The sequence below is a fragment of the Elephantulus edwardii genome, unplaced genomic scaffold, assembly GCF_000299155.1.
Source record: "Elephantulus edwardii isolate Elephantulus edwardi_28Jun2011 unplaced genomic scaffold, EleEdw1.0 scaffold00496, whole genome shotgun sequence".
Taxonomy (NCBI): Eukaryota; Metazoa; Chordata; class Mammalia; order Macroscelidea; family Macroscelididae; genus Elephantulus; species Elephantulus edwardii.
In genome coordinates, this window is record NW_006400246.1 from 544,133 (window position 1) to 550,663 (window position 6,531).

General features: G+C 49.1%; 1 pseudogene; it reads right to left on the minus strand.

Annotated features, from left to right (window-relative positions):
- Positions 1 to 935: 935 nt before the first annotated feature.
- LOC102860110 overlaps positions 936 to 6,531 on the minus strand; it is a 16,194-nt pseudogene continuing 10,598 nt past the window's right edge.

The window sequence follows — 6,531 nt, forward strand, 5'->3', positions numbered from 1 at the left end:
TCCTTATTTCATGTGAGTTTGCTTAAACAAAAAAGGTTTCTCTCATGTTGTTCACCTGCGGTTCTCCCCATTTCTCGTTGTGCCCCCTTCCCGCCTCTGCATTGTTGGGAGCTTGGGCTCCACATTGAGAGGAGCGCTGATCAAGACTGCCGCCTTGTGGACACAGGTCGTCATTACTGAAGAGACGAATAGCACAAAGCCGTTCCTTGGGGCTCAGGAGCAAAGATTCCAATTTGCAGCCTCCTTATCTTTTGGTTTCTGATGCTGTAAATCTTTCTGAGAGTAAGCTGCCCATTTTAACCATCTTAGAGCTATTGTTGATTTGAATTGCTAGTCTCTGAGTTAGCAACCCAGGGTACATTGCACTGTCCCCAGGTATTTGTACTCTAATTATTATGTATCATGGTGTCTGTCCTACATCACAGCCGATCCTCCAAGGTGTTGGTATGGCCTCAAATTGCATGAGAGTGGCTGCCAATCTTTTCTGCACAGATTGGCTGGTGGATCTGAGCCACTTTCTTTCTGGACCCGGTCTCATAACTTTGTCACTAATCACCACAGGGCCCTTCTTGGGCATTCAGGCAGTGGAAATGTTTCAGGGTTTACTCTTGTGCGTATGTTTAATGCAGTTTTGAATGTTTACTTGAGACTTTTCTTTTATTCATATGAGTTTATATAAACATTATTTTCCATCCCACCCACATTCTTTGAGCAGATGACAAATCTTCTGTGACTCTACTGTGGTCACCCTGGCTTAGCTGCTGTGGTTGCAACTTTGATTCATCAAGCGGGCAAAGTTGCCACTCTGGGTGGCATCCACGGTGATGTCACGATGTACTCAGAACACACAGCTGTTACCAATACATCAGTCTTGTAGCGCTTCTCCCGCAGATCAGTGATCACCTGGTGGACGTTCTGGCCCACATACCCTATGGTCATCTGTTTACCTGCAATGGGCTCCATGTTGAATAGGTCCCAGTTGTGGGTATGGCTTTTTGTAGGAACTTGAGGAGGTTAAATTTAAGGGGGTCGCTGTCGCACACAGCTGCTAGCGAAGGAGGTCATGAGACCCCACTCTGTGCTGGTCTGAGTGTGGATGTGAGGCCATGATGGGATACTCATGCCCTAAGTGTCATTGGGCGGCTTGTCAGTGCTGGTCCGGCTGCCGTTGAGGTTTCGACAATCGTGCTTTTTCTCGATGATGTAGAAGCCCTTGTTGTGGGCACACATGGTCACTTTTTCCCTGAGCCCACCATCCCGCTTCTTCCTCTAGGCTGGTGGGAGGATGGTAAACCCAGAGGGTGTTGTTGAGTCAGTCGGTGCCTTCGTCTTGATGCAGGAGTTGCTCATAAGTGACACACAGGTATCTGAAAATTTCCTCCTTGATGCTGCCATTCCAAATGTTGTACAGGATGATCATATCCCCGAAGTCAGAGCGTGGCCTGAAGAGGGGCTGCGGCATTTAGATCTCAGGTGGGTGAGGCAAAGGTGTCCAGTAGGTCCTCATGGTACTTCTTGTGTGGCCAGCGTGAGGGTCCCCATGTCTTGGCCAGCTCCACGTCATTCTCGGTGGCCTCATCCCAGCCTCTATACCCCGGGCACATGGCCTCAGCAGGCCACTGGTTCTCAAGCTCTTTGAAGTGCAGCTTGGTGGGCTCCACTGGTAGTATGAGTGGGGGTGGGAGGGCCTGCGGTGGGAGGGGCTGGGATTCTTGTGTTCCTGAAGTCCAAGGTCATGGCCCTGGGGTCATGGGTGCAGGTGAAGACAGGCTTTGGGGTTTCCTGGCACAAACAGAAAGTTCCTGCCCAGGGCAACTTCTGGCAGTCTGACCAAGGGTCCATCCACGGAGAACATCGCTGGCGGGGACCACCGGCGCCAGCCTGGTTTTCTCTTGTTTGGGGACGGGGAAGGGGCCAGTGGTGCTGGCAGTAGGGGTGGTGGAAGAGCAGGGGTCTACGTCTGGGTGTGCAAGACGGGATGGGCAATGCCAGCGGCAGAGGCAAGGGCAAGGGCAGGGGCAGGGGCAGGCGACCGCTGGGCTCAGGTAAGGCATGCTTGAGGTCGAAGTTCTATCGTGGCGTCTGCGGGAGCCCTCCACTGCTCAGGCAGGGGGAACATAGCCCGGTAGGAGAAGGGGTTGCCAGGTACCTGAGGAGAGGGGAGAAATATGTTGTTGCTACCTCACGACAGCAGAGGCTCCCTTTCTGGTGTGGGCGGTGTAGTGTCTGTGCTTTTTTCCAGACTCCCACAGAGGCCCGGGGTGTGTGTGTGTGTGTGTGTGTGTGCGCTGCTTCTCAGGGGGGCAGGCTCCAGAGGGTCCAGGTGCTCTGGCTCTGGAGGTGGGCTTTGTAGTCGTGGTGATTGTCGTGGCCTATGGGGTGGCAGTGGTGGGTGTTAAGGTGGAGACAGCACTGTCGTCGGTTTGGCCTCTTTGTCCAAATGTCTTGGTGTGTGCTCAGGAAATAATGGGGACTGTGCTGTCAAGTCTCTATTGGTTAGTTTTGGAGATAGTTGAATGTCTCCTTCGTGCTCTAGGCCACGGTCTGTGGGGTGGGGGGTGGGGGGCGCTGTCTGATGGCTATAGGCAAAGGGCGTTCTTCCCTGTGGTTGCTGATCTTTGTGTGTTTGTCCTGCATCTATATGTCCATCTCTTCTTCCAGGCCCAGGAAACCTCTTACGGCTGTCTCTGTGGCCAGCATTCCTTTTTTCATGTCCTTTTGCTGTGTCGTCTGTGGCCGGAGGAGCCATACTGTGTGCTCAGTTACTTTATCATTTCCTCCTCATCTTCATCTTCATTTTCTGAGGAAGGAGGAGGAAAGGACTCCAACTTGAGTTGAACCCAGAAGAATCAGAATTTTTGCTGGATCATTGTACACCTGCGTTGGAGGTGGTGTTGCTCACGGTCCCCTCTTCCTCTGAGTCTAGCTCTTCCTTCATACTTGCCTGCGACTGGGCTCTGTCTTCCTTGTTGTCAGTCTCTTTTCTGGTCATGGATCTCTGGCTCATCGTTGTCCTCCTTTTCTGACGTGGATGAGGTCGATGATGAAGAGACTTGGCTTCTGGGGTTGCTCTCCTCCTTCTAGTCGATGTCTTCCTCCTCCCTATCCTTCTCATTGTTTCGGTACCATTCTTCCTTCTCCTACTTGCATGAAGATGAGGCTGAGGAGGAGAGGGGTTATTTGTTGGACAATGAGGACTCAGAAAGCAATTCCTTCTCTCTGTGGATATCATCCCAGGGCAGTTTTTTTATAAGGTGTGTAGAGATCGTCGTGCCACAATTGACTCCTGAACTGGGACAGTAGAGGACCTAGTTGTTTTAATACTCTTCTGGAGCAGTGCTAATCCTCTTTAGAGGCAATGAAGTAGTGGCAGGTATGGGGAGCACGCTCAGTCTCCCTCACAAAGTATGTTAAAGGACGCATTTGTGTCCAGATCTTACCTAAGAGCTGTCAGCCATCCTTGCAGTGTAAGGATAGGACTTAGGAGCAGATGTGATTAAGGTGATGACTATCTATGCTACAATCCGTGACAACATGGGGTTAGGCCTTCATCCCCCCATCATGTATGTGTGTGACATAGACATGTCCACCAACCACCTTTCTGTACTGTGAGTTTTCATTCGCATGTATGTTCAGTTCCCCGTTTTACACGGATAAGTAATTCATTCTAGAAGTGGTTGGCTAGGTCTCAGGTTCAGAGGTTGGTGGACAGGGTTCAGAGAAATTGTATAAAAGCCAAAAGTGAACACTGCAGGGTGGAGGTAGGGGTGGGTGGGAGGAAGAGGGAGTGAATATTTCTTTGTCTTGAATTTACATGATAACCAGCTTGATAACAAGCGGAGATCCGGGCTGGACTCTGTTTTCTCGACTGTCATGGAGCTCGTTCCTGGCTTGCTGTATATGGTACCATGGCCCGTGCTCCTCTGTGGGCTGGCCCTGACAGCATTCCCTTCCGCCCCCAGGTATATGTTGGCCCCGCCTGCCGTGGTGCCCAGCCGGGGATTTGCCTGTGTCATCTTGGGGGCTGGGGGAACAGGGCACATATGAGGAAAGGAGCCAGGGGTTTTCCACAAGAAACAATGGTCTTGAGAAAGAGTGTTTGGCGTATCCTGTACAGTTAAAGTTGGTTCCGAAGTTCAAAATTCCTCCTTTGATTTTGTACATGCACGACGATGAAAAAACAAAATCCATGAAAATGAATGTTGAAGATGATGATAAGAGGGGGTGGGGAATGGGAAGGAAAGAAGGCCTGAGGGATGGCAAAAAGGAAAAAAGGCTGTAAGGTTTTGATTATCCTCCGTAGTTTTCCTTTTTTTGTGAGAAGTCACCTGTGTGCTTCCAAAATAACTAACAGGCCAGACTTTCTGGGGTGGTGGTTTACTGGCAGGGCGAAGCATAGTGGGGAAGAATCTTGGGGTCAGTGATGCTTTTAAAAACGAAAGTACTCCACGCATGATCAGAGGACTCTTGTTGGCTGTGCCGGGGCATCCACCAGCCTTGGGAGGTTCTCCTCTTGTCCAGGTGAAGTCAAGCACAGCATGCAGCAGAGACCTGTGTCATTCACCCCTGCTTGCCTTGCCATTGCTGATTTTGAAATGATAAAGTAAACATTGACTTCAAGGTGTTGGTGAGGAATATGGTGGTAGGAAAAACACTTGTCACCCACAGTTGGGTAGGGAATTGTTGGCCCCAGGCTGTTGGGGAAGGATCATGCCTTGGAAGGGATGTAGGGTCTACGGAAGGAGTAGGGTCTACTCCTCATTGATTCTGGAGCTGAGGGGGAGGGGCCTTTTAGGCACTTAGTATTTTGAATTCAAAGCTCCCTTCTGATCCCTCAACCCTTTTTGTCATTCCCCCATTCTCAGTATTTGGCCTAGCCATTCTGCCAGCAACCCCCCGCTCTTTGAGTTTGCCTTCACATTTCTACAGTTAAATGTCTTTTGTTATGATGAGGTAGAAAAAAAAAAGAACACAATATGACATAGCAGCATTCACGGGAAGGGGATTAGGATACGTACAGGGTCAGGGTCAGGGACGTAGAGAAGATAGACACTCATGCTCAGAAATGCCCTGCAAGGATATATATGAAAACATGAGCCACATTACCAACACTCACATGGATGGATGGATGGTTGGATGGATGGATGGATGGTCTGTCTTTGTCTTCTCCTCTGTGTCTGTACTTTTCCAAAGATGGTGTCCCTCTCCAAGGACCAGTTCTTCCTTGCAATGTGCGTGCTGAAAGTATGCCAGAGGAAGTTTCAGAATCCCTGCCTCCAAGGGGAAGCCTAGCTTCACCTTTTCCAGGATAAATCTGTGTGTTATTCTAGCAGTTTGTGGTCTATTTGACACTCTTCTCCAGCACTGTAGCTTAAAGCTATCCATTCTCTATCTTCCCTAGTCACTGTCCAGCTCTCTGATGAATAGCATGCAGTTGCCAAGAGTACAGCTCGGATCAGGCGCATCATATTCCCCATTATGATGTCGCTGTTTTTCATTACTCTGGAGAGATACCTGACTGCTGATTTTCCCACTGCAATTCATCTCTAGATTTCCTGGCTGCTGGTATCAAGAGTGTTGACTATGGAGTTAAGCAAACTGAAATTGTTCACTTTCTCAGTATCTTCACCATCCATCCTGATGCGTCTAATATGTCCAGTGGTGAGAAACTTTGTATTTTTGATCTTGAGCTTCAATTTATATTGAAGGCTGCAGTCCTTGACCTTCTTGAGAAGCGCTCCAGGTCTTCCTCCATTTCAGCAAGCCCAGTTGTGTCATGTGCATAAAGTAGGTTGTTGATGAATCTTCCTCCCACCCTGATGCCTCATTTCTCCCCTTACAGCCCTGCGTCACGGATGATGTGTATCACGTATAGATTAAAAAGGTACGGAGACAGAATCCATCCCTGGCAGACCTCCTTCCCAATTTTGAACCATGTCATGTCTTCTTGCTCTGTTCTGGATAGCGTCATTCGTTCAAAGTATAGGTCTCAGAGAAGCACCATGAAATCTTCTGGTATTCCCATTTTTGTCAGAGTCAGCCACAGTTTGTCGCAATCCACACAGTCCAATGCCTTTGTATAGGCCATGAATCACAGATAATCTTCTACTACTCTCTGCTTTTTGACAAGAGTCATCTAACATTAGCTATAATATCCCTAGTATCATGACGTCTTATAAATCAAGGTACACATTCAGCAGTTCTCTGTTGACGTATCGGTCCAGCCGTTTTTTGCATCATTTTTGGCATAATGTTGGTCGCAAGTCACATTAATGATACCATGTGATCATTTCTCTACTCTGTCGGGTCACCTTTACTCAGAATGGGAACAAATATCGACCTCTTCCAGTCCATTGCCCGGCCGGCCGCCATCAGCATTTCTTGGCCGAACCTAGGGAGCACATCCAGGGTAGCATCTGTCTGTTGAAACAGGTGCATCAGTATGTCGTCCCCTTCTGGAGCCTTCCCCCTCCCCCATTCTTGCAGAGACACTTGAACTTTTTCCTTTATCTCCACAGGCTCTCACTCATA